This window comes from Colius striatus, chromosome 12 (assembly GCF_028858725.1).
Source record: "Colius striatus isolate bColStr4 chromosome 12, bColStr4.1.hap1, whole genome shotgun sequence".
In the NCBI taxonomy this organism is placed as follows: Eukaryota; Metazoa; Chordata; class Aves; order Coliiformes; family Coliidae; genus Colius; species Colius striatus.
Genome location: NC_084770.1, coordinates 6419633 through 6433014, shown reverse-complemented (window position 1 = coordinate 6433014; position 13382 = coordinate 6419633). Strand labels below are relative to the sequence as shown.

At 55.9% G+C, this 13382-nt stretch overlaps 1 protein-coding gene across 7 annotated transcripts in view; it reads left to right on the top strand.

Annotated features, from left to right (window-relative positions):
• ARMC9 (armadillo repeat containing 9) overlaps window positions 1-13382 on the top strand; it is a 93726-nt gene that overhangs the window by 73183 nt on the left and 7161 nt on the right. For all 7 annotated transcript variants that reach the window (XR_009819550.1, XR_009819556.1, XR_009819551.1 and 4 more), the window contains one exon: window positions 1298-1449. The gene's annotated coding sequence lies outside the window, so the exon portion shown is untranslated. The remainder of the gene's footprint in view (window positions 1-1297; window positions 1450-13382) is intronic.

Sequence of the window (13382 nt, the reverse complement as noted above, 5' to 3'; positions counted from 1 at the left end):
CAGTGGCTGTGCCAGTGTAGCCACGCTGCAACTGGGGCCAAATCATTGATTATGAGTCAGTACAACTGGTCCCATGGCTCATAGTCAGCCTCAGTGCCCATGTGACATTGAGGACACGAGCAACTTGACCCATAACTAAGGCTTTTAGGCCCTGCCACGAAACACAATAACAGCGAGAATTTGCCTTGCTTGTCCTAAAACTTACAAACTGGGCTGGTTGAGTTTTCAGTCCCATGTATGTGGAGCTGACCTAAAGCTTAGTGTCAGCTTCTCACTCAGATGCAGGCCCTGACCATTGCAGAGCATGCTTCTCCATTGGAGCAGGATAACTTCATTCTGATTGTCCACAATAACCTTGTTTTGTTTTCGACAGAGCTGGAAAACGCTGAGTAGCCAAAAGGCTGTTTCCTGTGCTGTAGCTTAAAACCTCAGCGTGCTTTGGGCAGGGGAAAGAAAGGACATTGCAGGTTTCCCTCTAACCTTTGTTATCCTCCTGACTGTGTTTCCCTCTAACCCTTCTTATCCTCCTGACTCTGAAGATGGAGGTGGCAGGGATGCAGATTTTTGTGAGACTGTGCTGAGTGTTGCAGGGAGGTGGGTCTAAGCAGCTGTGACCCTCCACAGATCCTGGAGTTTCCAAGGCTCTCTGAAACCACCTTTCTAACAACTAAAGCAGAAGCCAGTGCCAGCCATTGTATGTCACTGCTCAAGCCACCCAGAAATGGCAGCAATGGGAAGTGATTTCATCCCAAGTCTCAGCAGAGTGTTCTGGCTCCTGAGTTGTGTTCCTGCACAGAGCAGAGACCAAAGGTTTCAAACCAAACCCAATGCAGGTGATGTTACACCTTTCTGGTCACAGTGACACATTTGTGGAGTCCAATTGCAAAACAAGAGATCTTTGCTGTATCTCTTTATCTTCCTTCCTTGTTGCTGGTGAGATAGAAATATGTTCTGTATTTCAACCCAGTTCAGCTTCCCCCAAGCAGCTGTGAGGAGGCAGGTAGTTTTCTAAAGCACTCTGTCCTCGCTGACAGCAGGGGATGGATTGAGCCTCTATGGAAAGCTGATAGTTTTGTTCTGATGCCTGAAATGAGCTTCAGAAGGAACCTCAGCACGTGCATAAAAAACCATCCCTTTATCCTCCAGTAGTGGCCTCTCTGAAGAACATCCCTGTAGTTTCCTGTCTCTGCTTCCTTCCCTCACTCAGCCTTTTTGTTTTGTTTGTGGAGGGGTTGCCATATTTTTTTCCTGCAATGTGAATTATTCCATAGGGCTGGATTGTGTTCCTGCATTACAGAGGCAAAGGAGGCTTTGAAAGGTGCTTGTCCCAGGCTGAACCTCTCTGAAAACTGACTGGATGTTTGGTGCCTGCTGTCCGCAGCCCCTTTGCTTTCACCTGTACCACAGCCTCTTCTGCAGCACAGACCTGATCCCAAAGCCATCCTAAAGGTGAGCTTTTGAGTCTCTGGTATTACATAGAAATCTACTTCCTTTTGTGCTGGGGCTGATTAAAATCTCTCATTAGCTTTACCTTCTGACCCAGTACTTCATGCAAAACCATTTCCTAATGAGAACAGTTTAGGGCAGGTCAGCCACTGAAGTGTTACGTGTCCAGTGGTGAAATCTCGCAGCTTCATTGTGCCTCTGAAATAATTCCTGGGTAATGGGAAGGGGACAGTGTGTTGCTGGATGAATACTTTACCTCTTTCTCCCAACACTGGCAGTTGGACTGGGCAGAGCAGTGAGTCACAGGCTGCCTTATCTTCTCCAGAGCTGACAGGTCCTGCCGCCTGGCACGGTTACTGGTGTTACTGTGTGTTCCTTTGAATGACCTTCCTCTGGGCTGTGAGTGTGGTTTGTGCCTGGAATACCCTGTCCTTGGTAGAAAATCAGCTCCTGGGGAAATCTGTCCTTGCTTAGGTGTGTTGGAGCTGATGGATGGAGTGTTACTGCCATGACCTTAGGGGTGTGTTGTGAGTCAGTCCTGGCGGGCAGCTCAGCCCCGCAGCCACTTGCTCCCCCAGGGAGCAAGAAGGGGAAGAGTGAGAAAGCTTGTGGATTGAGATTAAGACACTTTAATAGGTAAAGCAAAACCTGTGTGCACCAGCAAAGCAAAATGAGGAACTCATTCACTGCCTCCAATGGGCAGGCAGGTGTTCAGCCATCCCCAGGAAGGCAGGCACACTCACTTCTTAACCATTACTTGGGAAGACAAGCACAGTAACTCCTTCCTCCTCCCAGTTTTTCTTGCTGAGCACCACAGCACATGGTCTGGGATAGCCCTGTGGGACCAACCGCTCCTGCCCTGTCCCCTCCCAGCCCCTGCTGCACCCCAAGCCCCCACGCTGGCAGGGCAGCATCAGAAACAGAGCTGACCTTCATCTCTGCAAGCAATGGCTGCAGCATCCCTGACTTATCAGCACTGTTTTGGGTGTGAATCCATGGAGAAACGTGACTCAGTCCCAGGCAGAGCCATGGCAGGCTGCACGCCTGTTCCTCGTGCTTTCCTCGGGAGAGGCAGCAGCTCCTCTGAGCCCTCCATGTGCCAGAGGAAAGGGGGGATGGCAGCAGGGGCTGGGATCAGACACCCAGTCACTGGACACAGACCAGTTCTAGAGACAGTAGAAACTGGGGGTCCTTTAACACTTGTGGGGGGATCTGAGAGGATGAAGCATACAGCCCTGATGGGACAGGAGGAAAGATTCCCCAAAACCCCTGCAGTACTGGGTACCAGGGATGGAGGGGCTTTGTGCTTCCAGCTGTGAGGAACTCCAGGGAAGGCTTTTCCTCTCAACATCTCTGCTCTGTTGATCATTGCCTTGTGCACTGGGGCTGGATCAAAGAGAGCAAACCCACACTGGTTGGTGATGCTCCCTTTGCTCCTCAGCAAAGGTTTATGCTACTGCAGCAGCTCTTCCAAGTTGGGCTGTCACTGCCTGACCGTGCCTGAGCTGTTGCAGCCTCCATTTCAGCCCCAGGGAGCAGGATAACAGGGTTTTTTAAATCATGAAGAGCTTTTCTTCTCTGTCTTGTCATGAATTAATGCAGCAGAGCAGCAATTGCCCCAGATGTGCTCCTGCTGCACCAGGCTTTCTGCACAGTTTTGCTTGGAGAGAAAAGGAAGGGGGAAGCAAAGAAGCTAAAAGCTCTGGTTTGCTTGTGAAACACCAGATCAGTGTGCAAGCTGTGTTCCAGCTGGTTTATTAACCAATGCTGCTTTCATGCCTGCATTGACTCACAGCAGCTCAAATCTGGAGTTTAACCTCCACACTTTTCAGTGTGTCCACACCAATTGGTTTGTCTGGCTCTTAACTGTGGAGGTCTTAACTGTGGTGGGAGTCTGGGTAGCACTAAGGATTCCATCAGCATGAAACGAAAGTCCGCCACAACCTGTCAGGAATAGAAACTTCACCTCCACCACACCAAAGTTGAGAAATAACTTTGTGACTCCCGTGTGGAGGAGGGGGGTGGGAGGCTGTCTCAAATGCAGAGGTGTCTCCTTAATTTTAGCTCCTTCCAGCCCGAGAGAGCTTTGCATCTGCCTCGGGGTAGACAGGGAGACAGAGCAGGGGGTGATGGAGGCTGCTTCCCAGCCTGGCTGGAGTGAGGGGCAGGGTTCTAGGTAGGAGAAAAAAATGTTGAGTTTTTGGCACAGTCCTGCTCTAGTCCTTGTTATTTCATCTGAGGTTCCTATTTGTTGTTCCTGTGATCCCTGAGCCCTGCTTACACGTGTTCTCTCAGGAAGGTGAAGCGCTGTGTGCAGGGTGAGGGTGAGGATGAGGGAGCTGCAGCCACAGAGTGCCTAGAACCTTAACTCATTACCATGAGCACTATTATGCTTATTTCCTTTTCCAGGTACAGTTTGAAGGTAGCATTTGTGACCCTGAGAACTAGAAATAGATCTTGTTTGTCAGGACATCCACGTGTGCCCCCACTTGTGTGGCTCAGGGGGACTGGGGCAGGGACATAGCTTCAGTACCTGGTAGTTTCATGGCTCAGGGGAGCTGGGGCAGGGAGATAGCTTCAGTACCTGGTAGTTTCATGGCTCAGGGGAGCTGGGGCAGGGAGATAGCTTCAGTACCCTGGTAGTTTCATGGCTCGGGGGAGCTGGGGCAGGGAGATAGCTTCAGTACCTGGTAGTTTCATGGCTCAGGGGAGCTGGGGCTGGGAGATAGCTTCAGTACCTGGTAGTTTCATGGCTCAGGGGAGCTGGGGCTGGGAGATAGCTTCAGTACCTGGTAGTTTCATGGCTCAGGGGAGCTGGGGCAGGGAGATAGCTTCAGTACCCTGGTAGTTTCATGGCTCAGGGGAGCTGGGGCAGGGAGATAGCTTCAGTACCTGGTAGTTTCATGGCTCAGGAGAGCTGGGGCTGGGAGATAGCTTCAGTACCCTGGTAGTTTCATGGCTCAGGAGGCCTGGGGCAGGGACATAGCTTCAATACCCTGGTAGTTTCATGGCTCAGGTGAGCTGGGGCAGGGACGTAGCTTCAGTACCCTGGTAGTTTCACAGTGAAATTGCAAAACTTGACCGTGCATCTCCATAAACCTGGCCCATGCTGCACCTGCCTTGGCTCAGAGCTCTTACACAGCATCTGCCTTTTCCTCCACATCCACTGACGAAGTCAGGCTGCATAAACCCAGCCCAGGTTTTCCTTTCCAATACCACCCATAGCTAAGGGAGTGCAAAGCACATCTCCTTGCATGAACTAATTCACCTGCCTTTTGCTCACAGCTCAACATTTCCTTTCTCCTGCCAGACTGTTGCATGCAGGTGGCATCTGCTCAGGTTTGTTTCCTCAGTGCATTTGCTGGGTGTTACTCAGCCAATTTATTCCAGGACAAAGGAGGGAGGGGGTTAGAGCAGGTTAAAACTGTCCAGCCTGGCCACGCAGGAGCCAATGACAAACAACAGCTCCATAAATACAGTGTACATTCTTCTGCCTCACCCCTTCTTCCACCCATTTATCAGTTGCTTTTCCAGATTATTAAGAAACAAATCTATTTCCTGGGTGTGAAATATATTGGTTCTCCCTTGGCAAGCAATAGAGATAATTCTGCTGGCAGCACTGTGGCTTGGCCCAAGGCTCTGCTGCTGGATGGCTGATCCCAAGGCCAAGGGGAGCACCAGAGATCCTGGCCCTGTGAGGATCTAGCCCTGTGAGCAGCTGGTGGCTGCCTCTGGATTGCTCCAGCAGACTGGGACCCACCTGGGATGCAGGACCATACAATCACAGAATGACAGGGGTTGGAAGGGACCTCTACAGATTATCTGGTCCAGCCTCCTGCAGAAGCAGGTCCACCTAGATCAGGTCACACAGGAACGTGTCCAGGCAGGTTTGGAAACGTCCAGAGAAGGAGCCTCCACACCCTCCCTGGGCAGCCTGGGCCAGGGCTCCCTCACCTCAACACCAAACAAGTTCTTCCCTGTGTTTAAGTGGAACTCTTTGTGTCCCAGCTCACGTCCATTACCCCTTGTCCTGTCACTGGACACTGCAGAAAAAGTGTCGTCCCATCCCCTTGACATCCACCTTTTAAATACTTGTAAGTATGAATGGGGCTGAACAGCCCCAGGTCTCACAGTCTTTCCTGGAGAAAGATGCTCCAGCCCCCTGATCATCTTGGTGGCCCTGTGCTGGCCTCTTAGTGACCTGATCTAGGTGGTGCTGCTTGAGCAGGAGGTTGGACTGGGTTTGTCCTGTTTATTCTTTGGCTTAGCAGAATTAGCTCTCAGCATCATTACAAGAAAATCAACATGAAGTAATCTTTCAAGACTGTGAAGATGAAAACCAGCAAGGCATACTGTGAGCCACTTGTAACCTAAGCACAATGCCAGGTCCCTCACACTCAGTGCACAAAATAACTGACGTATCACAACAGCATTTCCCATGTTTGAAGAAGGTGAGAACACCCAGATAAGATAAGGACCTGGATTTCTTACACTTTGTGTGAAGAGTTACACTTTTGTTGCCACAAATTCCTGCCCTGCTTGCTTAGATGCCAGACCACTGCAGGATGAAGCAGCCTGCAGGGACAGGGCTCCCCTCCCTCCCTGCCCACCCCAGCACTCACTGCCTTTTCCTCACTACTGGGAAACAGGGTCTCTCTGGACTCTCTGGACTCTCAGGGGTGTCTATAGGTGTAAGCTTTATCCCTCAGCTACTCCCCTCTGGCAGGGCTTTCTATGACTGCTGGTGGCTGGCACTGCTGGTGGCTTGGCCTCATAGAGCCAGGAGTGCAGCTGATGGGTGAGGTTACTCAGGTTAAGCACAGCTTGCAAAACGCTCAACCTCTGGGCTTGTAAAACTCATCTTCCTTTATTGTGGCAGTTTCACTGAAGAAAGTAGCTGAAGAGAGATCTCACTGCCACGGAAAACCTAGCAAACACCCAGAGGGAAAGGTGGCTGCAAGGCACATCTCAGCCCTTCAGATACCACATTCCTCCCCAAAGCCATTGAGATGGTTGCCTCTCTGGCTCTACTTCTGGAAGACAACAAACAAGCCTGGCCCCTGGGCAGCATCCTGCTGCTGTCCCTGCCAAGGAGAGATGCTTGATGGAGAGGGGAGGCTGTCAGAGAGTGGGTAGCAAACTGCGGGTGGGGATTCCCCTCCAGCCTGGCCGCCTGCCTCCCGTGGTTTTCCCCAGTCGGGGCTGTTGGTTTTGCCTCGTTCTCTGTCCCAGAGCTGGGCTTGGTGCTGGTCCCCGTGCTCTGCGGGTGGCAATGATGGCAGGATCGGTGCCCCCGCGGCGCTGCCTGGGGTGTGAGGGTCAGCCCCTGCTCAGCACCGACAGCAGGGGCAGTGCTGGCCCCTGACATGCAGAGGGACACACAGCTCTGCTTCACGCAGAGAACACTTTGGGGCTGGTTTTTTTTCAGGTAGTACGTTGGGTATTTTGGCAAACTGACCAGAACACCACAGGAAAAGCAAAGGCAGCAAGAGGCCGTGAGGCGAGAGGAAGGAGATTCCAGGGCAGCGCCTTGCACAGATGTGTCCATGCACATCCCTGCGGTGTCACCCGTGGTAACAAGGGTTGACCTTGCTCTTTGTGCCCCGTGGGGTGTGCACACCTTGCTGCAAAGGCTGTGGCAGCTGAAAAGCCCCGGTGTTAGGCTGTGGCAGGTGAGTACGACTCTTTCTGGGTACACCCAAGCCTCCCCCTCCCCTGCAGCACCCGGCATCCAGCACTTCACGGCAGGCCATGAGAGGAGCCCCAGGGAGGGTGCCAGCCCCCTTGCACGTGCACGCCCGGCTGCGGTGAGGGGCCAGCGCTGTCCTGCCGGCTCCGTGCCTCCAGCCCGCTCCCCGGAGCTGCCGGCGGCTCCCGCTTCGCCGGGCCTGGCGGGGGAGCTGCCACCGGAGCCGCGCGCAGGGCCCCGTGTGTGCCCCCGGCCCCACCACACACAGAGCCCCGCTGTTGGGTGGAGGAAGCTGGGTGAAGGCAGAAAGGAGGGAAAGGCTCCTGGCAGGTTTCGTCTGTCCGAGCCACGAGCGGCTGGGAGTCTGGGATCCTTTTATTTGTCTCCCGTCTCTCATACACGTATTTGTTTGTTGTTGGCTGCTGGCGGCTGCTCAAAGGGCCCCGTCCCGCACCGCCGCGGGAAGGCCGCTGGGGCCGGGCCCTGAAAGCGGCTCTCAGCGCGTGTCGGCGCTTGGCCCGCGGCCGCTGCGGGGAAGACTGCGACAGTGTTCGGGGCTGAGGGCTGCTGAAAGGGCCCAGTGTGCGCCGAGCGTGAGTCAGCCGGGCGGGAGAGCAGCTGGGAGCTGCCGCAGGAGGTGGCGAAGGATGAATATCATTAGTGTGGAGTGGAGGCAGCAGGGGCTGAGGGAACAGGGAGGCTGGGAGGTGGCGTTTCCTTAGGTTGAAGGGTTTGAGGGACCTTCGTGTCACACCTAGGGATGGGAATGGGGAGGGGACAGCGGGGCCCAGGTCCCTCTGCCTCCAGGTGCATCACATAGCCTTCGTGGCTCTGGATGTCAAACTGAAATGAAGCCCACGGAGGTGTGGGGAACGCTCCAGAAAGCGTCCTGGGGTACTCAGGGCCAGGAGATGCTTGGTGTTACCCTCAGGCTCCCCAGGCTCCAGCCTGCAGCGCTGGTGCTCCATCCTGACTGGGGCAAAACAGGTTTTCTTTGGCTGTAGGCTAGGCTTGGTTTGGCCACACGCTCCCCGGTCTGGCCGACACACATCCAGGTGTCTGCCATGCTGTGCCAGCCCCTTACACATCCACAGCAGCATCCCTGCTCCCCAGGGCTGGCATCTACCAGGGCAGGCCCAGGACATGGCTTGCTCCTACTGCTGGGGGCTTAGTACCGTCCCCTAAAGGCATCTTGGCTTCTTGGTGACATCCTAGCTAGGGCTGTGTCAGGCTGAATGTGAGATGAGATGCAGGGAGGATTTTTCTGGTTCATCTTCAGCACCATGTGTGAGAAGGTCTGAGTCCATCTCACCAGCAAACAGCCCTGCTCACAGGGGTGCCAGCACCCAGAGAGATCTCCCCCAACACGTGTGAGGGTCAGCTGTGCCCTCCTGCCCTCCAGGGTTATCGTGTGCTTGCATGAGCCACCAGTGTGTGTGCAAGAGGAGGGAAGAGGCCCCTTGAGGTTCTGCTTGCTCTGTCCCTGGGCCCATGGCCGCTGGGGTCAGCAGGAGGCCAGGACTGATGCACAGAGGGTGTGCTCTGAAAGTGCTCCAGGGGTGATTGATCAGGAGATGCATCCTAAGCAGATATGCTTTTTTTATGGGGTTTTAGTTGACTGACCTGTAAAGAAGTTGATCTTTACTGCAGAATCACTGGTTTTGTGAATGGCACATCATCAAGGCTTTGGCCCTACAGGGGTGACCTCTTAGGGTGGTGCTTTTCTGTCCTCTGTCCCCAGCAGCAGCACTTGGATGAAGCAAAGGCAAAACATTATGAGGAGCACAATGTGATGATACAAACGGGCTGGAAGAGACCCGTGAGAGCCATCACTTTGTCCCTCCACCCCGTGGCTGGGTGATTTCCCACGGTGAGGCAGGGACCAGCCCAGCAGTGCTGTCTGGAGCCTCCCTGCAGCACGGAGCCGAGGAGCCACAGCCTGACGGGTGGCACGAGGCTGTAGCTGCGCTCGCTGTGAATCGGGGAAGGAGCTGGATCTGTGCATTAACTCACTGGCCATCTCAGCCCACAGCATGACTTCACTGTCGGGTGAACATCCCACCATGGAAACCAAACCTCAGGAATGCAGCTGGGCGTGCCGGCTCTCTTCTCCCCTCCTGACAGCTCTTGTGTGGCTAAAATACTCCCAGGCCAGCAAATTGCTGTTGCCACCTCTCCCAGCAGCTTCCTGAGCAGGGCTGGGGAGCAATGCCCAGGTGGGCGCCTGCACGGGGCTGCCACCCTGGGTGCCGCCATCCCTACTTGAGTGTACAGGAGCACAGAGCTTTGCCGTGGCCCTACTCTAGTAGCTCCAGCCAAAGTTGGGAAATCTGTACTCCACGTGCCTCTTTCTGTCTCTCCATCCTCGCTGGAGACGGATCCAGCAGCGGCTGCAGCAGAGCCGGGGTTTTGGCAGAGGTGACGAGCGGCAGTGGAGCGATGATTAACGACAAGCAGAGCAGCAGGGCCAGGGATGTCTGAGTAGCCTCTGCCTCCCTCCTCAACCAGTTTGGCCAAAAAAGGCCAACGTGAGCATGTCTGCGTCTGCGGGCCTGGGAGGGGCGGGGCCGGGCCGGGGGCTCGGCGTGTGCTGCACCGGGGCCGTATGTTTTTCCACTTGGGCTGGAGAGGGGCCGCGGGCAGGCGGCCGCTGCGCTCAGGTGACTCTGTCTGACTCATGAGAGACGTCCAGTGCTCTCCTGCCCCACGGAAAACACGTCTCCTCGCGGCCCCTGGCTGCTGGGTCTGCGCCAGCCCCCGGGCAGCAGCCCGTCCCCGGGGCTGCGAGCACAGCGTGAGGCAGCCCAGGCTCAGTCCTCCCCACGCCGCAGCTGGCAGAGGGTTTCTGTGGGCCGGTGCCCAGCCAGAGCTTGGCCTTCAGCCTGTGCCCACAGTTGGCTCTGCGGGATGCTCAGGGCAGCAGGGGAGTGGGACAGATCTTCTCAGGGATGTCCAATGATAGGGCAAGGGCTATAAACTGGAACACAAGAGATTCCAAAGAAACACAAGGAAGAATTTCTCCCCTGTTGAGGTGATGGAGCACTGGCAGGGGCTGCCCAGATGGGGTGTGGAGTCTCTTCTGGGGACATTCAAACCCACCTGGACGAGTTCCTGTGCGACCTACTCTAGGTGGCACTGCTCTGGCAGGGGAGTTGGACTGGATGATCTTTTGAGATCACTTCCAGCCCTTAAGGTTCTGTGACTCTGTGAGAGGCCCATGGAGCATTTCTGTGGGCAGGAGCATCTCTGCAGGCAGGGCTGACGGCTTCAGCGCTGGCATGATGTTGCTTTCCCAACCCTCCATCTCTCTCCTGGTTCTCTCTCCTCCACCTTTGCTCTTTGGGAGGGTCTGGGGATGCAAGTGATTCTCCTCTGGCAGCAGAATGGCTCCTTCCCCTCCTCTTCTGAGGCCAAGTGCACTGACATCCTCCTCCCTCCTTTTTTGGGTTTGGGTCTGGGCAGCACGAACATGTCTCCCTTCTCAGCCTCTTATTCCCATCCCTCTGGGCTTTCCACAAGCTACGTGGGCTTGTTTTCTTCAGTGCCCAGATGCCATCCTGCCATGGGGGCAGGGGGTGAACCCAGACCTTGAGGCTTTCTGCGTGAGGCTGAATCAGGTGAGCAGAGAAGGGGAAGTAGGGGCACAGGGGTGAGCACTGCTGGCGGGGGCACGCTGTGCTGGCAGAGACAAGCCAGGGCCCCTGGCTCGCTGCATGCAGCCACAGGGCTGTTGGCACCACACTGCAGAGGCAGCCCCATGAGCTGCCTGCTCCCCCCATGCCCAGGGCTCCCCCTGCTCCGTGGGGAAGGGAAATGTTTCCCCTCTGCCGTCCCTCCCCCGGCCGGCAGCGCCAGCCCAGCAGCGCCAGCCCGGCTTCCCCGAGCGCTGCCGCCAAGCGCCTCTGCAACCGCTGGAAAATGCATCAAAGGCCCGGGGAAGGCAGCAGGGAGGGTTACTCACAGTCACAGCTGCACCCAGCTGCTGATTTAAAGCAACAGCACGGCCACCCTGGGCTCCCCAGGAGACCCAGGAGTGCCAGGGGCACGGATTCTCCCTGGAGCGGAGGCAGCGGCCCTGAAACTGGAGAGGGGGGGCTTTTGACTGGGGAACCTGAGGAAACAGCAGGTCAAGGAGGCAAACCCAAGGGTTTGGATCTGGCCCAGGGGATTTGTTCCCCCTGCCCTGCTCCTGCAGCACTTCCCTGCCAGCCCTGGCTGTGTCTCACCTGGGAATGTGGCTGCAATGACATCATCTCCACCCTCACTGTCCCACCACCCTGCCCCTGCCTTCTCCTGAGCCCATGTCACTGGAGTCTCACCCCATCCTCCTGTTCCCCAACTCTGTGGCTGTGGGGTCTGTGTCCCCGCCCCCAGCACTGTCCTGGAGTGGCCCAGAGGCAGGCTGAGGCTGCCACAGCAGCTTGGGGACCTCTGAGGAGACTGGCCCAGCCACCACCCTGCAAAGCCACTTCTCCCTCATTGTTGGAAGAAATCTTGCAAAGCCTGGCGGGGCTGATTCCAAGCAGGGCACTGGGCATTGAGGCATTTCAGCAGCCTCCAGTGTTTCGGTGTGAGCTGCAGAGACTGAAGGAGTAGAGGGAAAACCTCGCAGCCCCACTGTGGAGAGGTGCTGGGATGGAAACGGCTGCAGGGCCCTGGGGTTAACGTCTAAAATAACCCACCTTCTGCTCTGGGTCTGGTTTATAGCCCTGGAAAGGCCAGGTGAGCAGGGGGAGCTGGCTGTGGGGGCGGCTCCTTGCTGCCATTCCACGTCAGAGTGGCGGGTGTGTGACGCCTGCCGCAGCCTCTGAGCTCGTGGCGTTCACTCAGCAAGAAACCAGGGTAATAATTAATCCAAACCACGCAGGGACTTGCTCTGGGCAAGCGCTGGGACTGCAAAGGCAGCGCTGGTCTTTGGTCATATTCCCCTGCAAAGGTGATGGCTGAGCCTCCCAGGGTGCCTCTACCTGCCAGCACAGACCAAGCAGCATCACAGAAGGTGCTTAGAAACCAAATGCACCAGGAGAAAGGGATATTCCCTGTCCTATCTCATCCAGGATGTTTGCCCCTGAGTGCGTGCAAAGCCCTGATGTGGTTTGGGTCTGGCTCAGCTAAACAAACACAGCCCCAGGCTCCCTCCCCACCCCGGGGATGTCGCAGGTGAGTGGTTTAAGGAAGGAAAACCTCGATGTGTGACCATCCGGTGCTGCTGGTTTTGGGTCAGGCTCTGGGGTCAGGCTGAGCCCTTGGTCCCACTCGAGGCACTCGGAGGTTTAGGGAGGAGAGAGCTCTGGGTGTCCCTGAAGGTCACAGGGCGACAGGACCTTGGCTGGTGTGGGAACTCAGCCTGGGGACCACGGCGCTGGCACGAGTGGCCACGGGGTGAGAGTCACTGGGAGAAGAGATGAGGCTTTCTTCTGTGCACATCCCATTTGCTGGGACTGAAAGCAATCAGAAAGCAGTACACAAAAAACCCCAAATCCCCAACCCGAAGCAAAGAAACCAGGGCAGCTTTTCCCAGTGAAATAAACCCAAACCATTGGTGGGAAAACACTGGCTGGGTCAGGCTGCCACAGGCCAGTCCTCTGGGATCACACCGACTGCATGAGAGCAGCTCACTTCATCCTTTGGACTTCTTTTTATATAAACCAGTTTATAAAGGTCCACTTTGAACTGAGAAGAGGCTTCTTGGAACACAACAAAAGAGTTGTGGTTTGCTTTGAGAACGTTCAAATGAGGCACTTTGGCATCGCCCCTGTCCTTTCCCTTTGCCCTATGTCCCCGTAAGGTGCCAGCCCCAAAGCCTCGTGTCCCCACAGCCCACTTACCCCCGTCCCCAGCGGGGGCACCGGGAGGGATGCTCAGGTGAGTGACACTGGAACCAGCGGGTGCTGGGAGAGGGTGGCCACGGACGGGAGATGGCTGCTGTCGGCAGGAGCTGATGCCACCCTGGCTGCAGCTCGGGCACCACCCAGCAAGGTCAGTGCTTTCCCTTCCCTTCTGCATCCCTGAGTGTGGTGTCTCACGGGTGCCCTGACAGCTCTCAGGGTCTGTGGTGTCTCACTGCGCCTCAAAATGCCACCAGTGCTGCACAGAGGCAAAGGAGCCCGGCTTTCCCAGCCCCAGCAGCACCTGCCACCCAGCAGCCTTTCTCCAGGCACTCCCAGCTCTGCCAACAGTGTTGAAAAGGCATCCAGTGCCTCCAAATGTCAGTCTAATGGCTAACACCCAAGGAATAAGGGTGCTG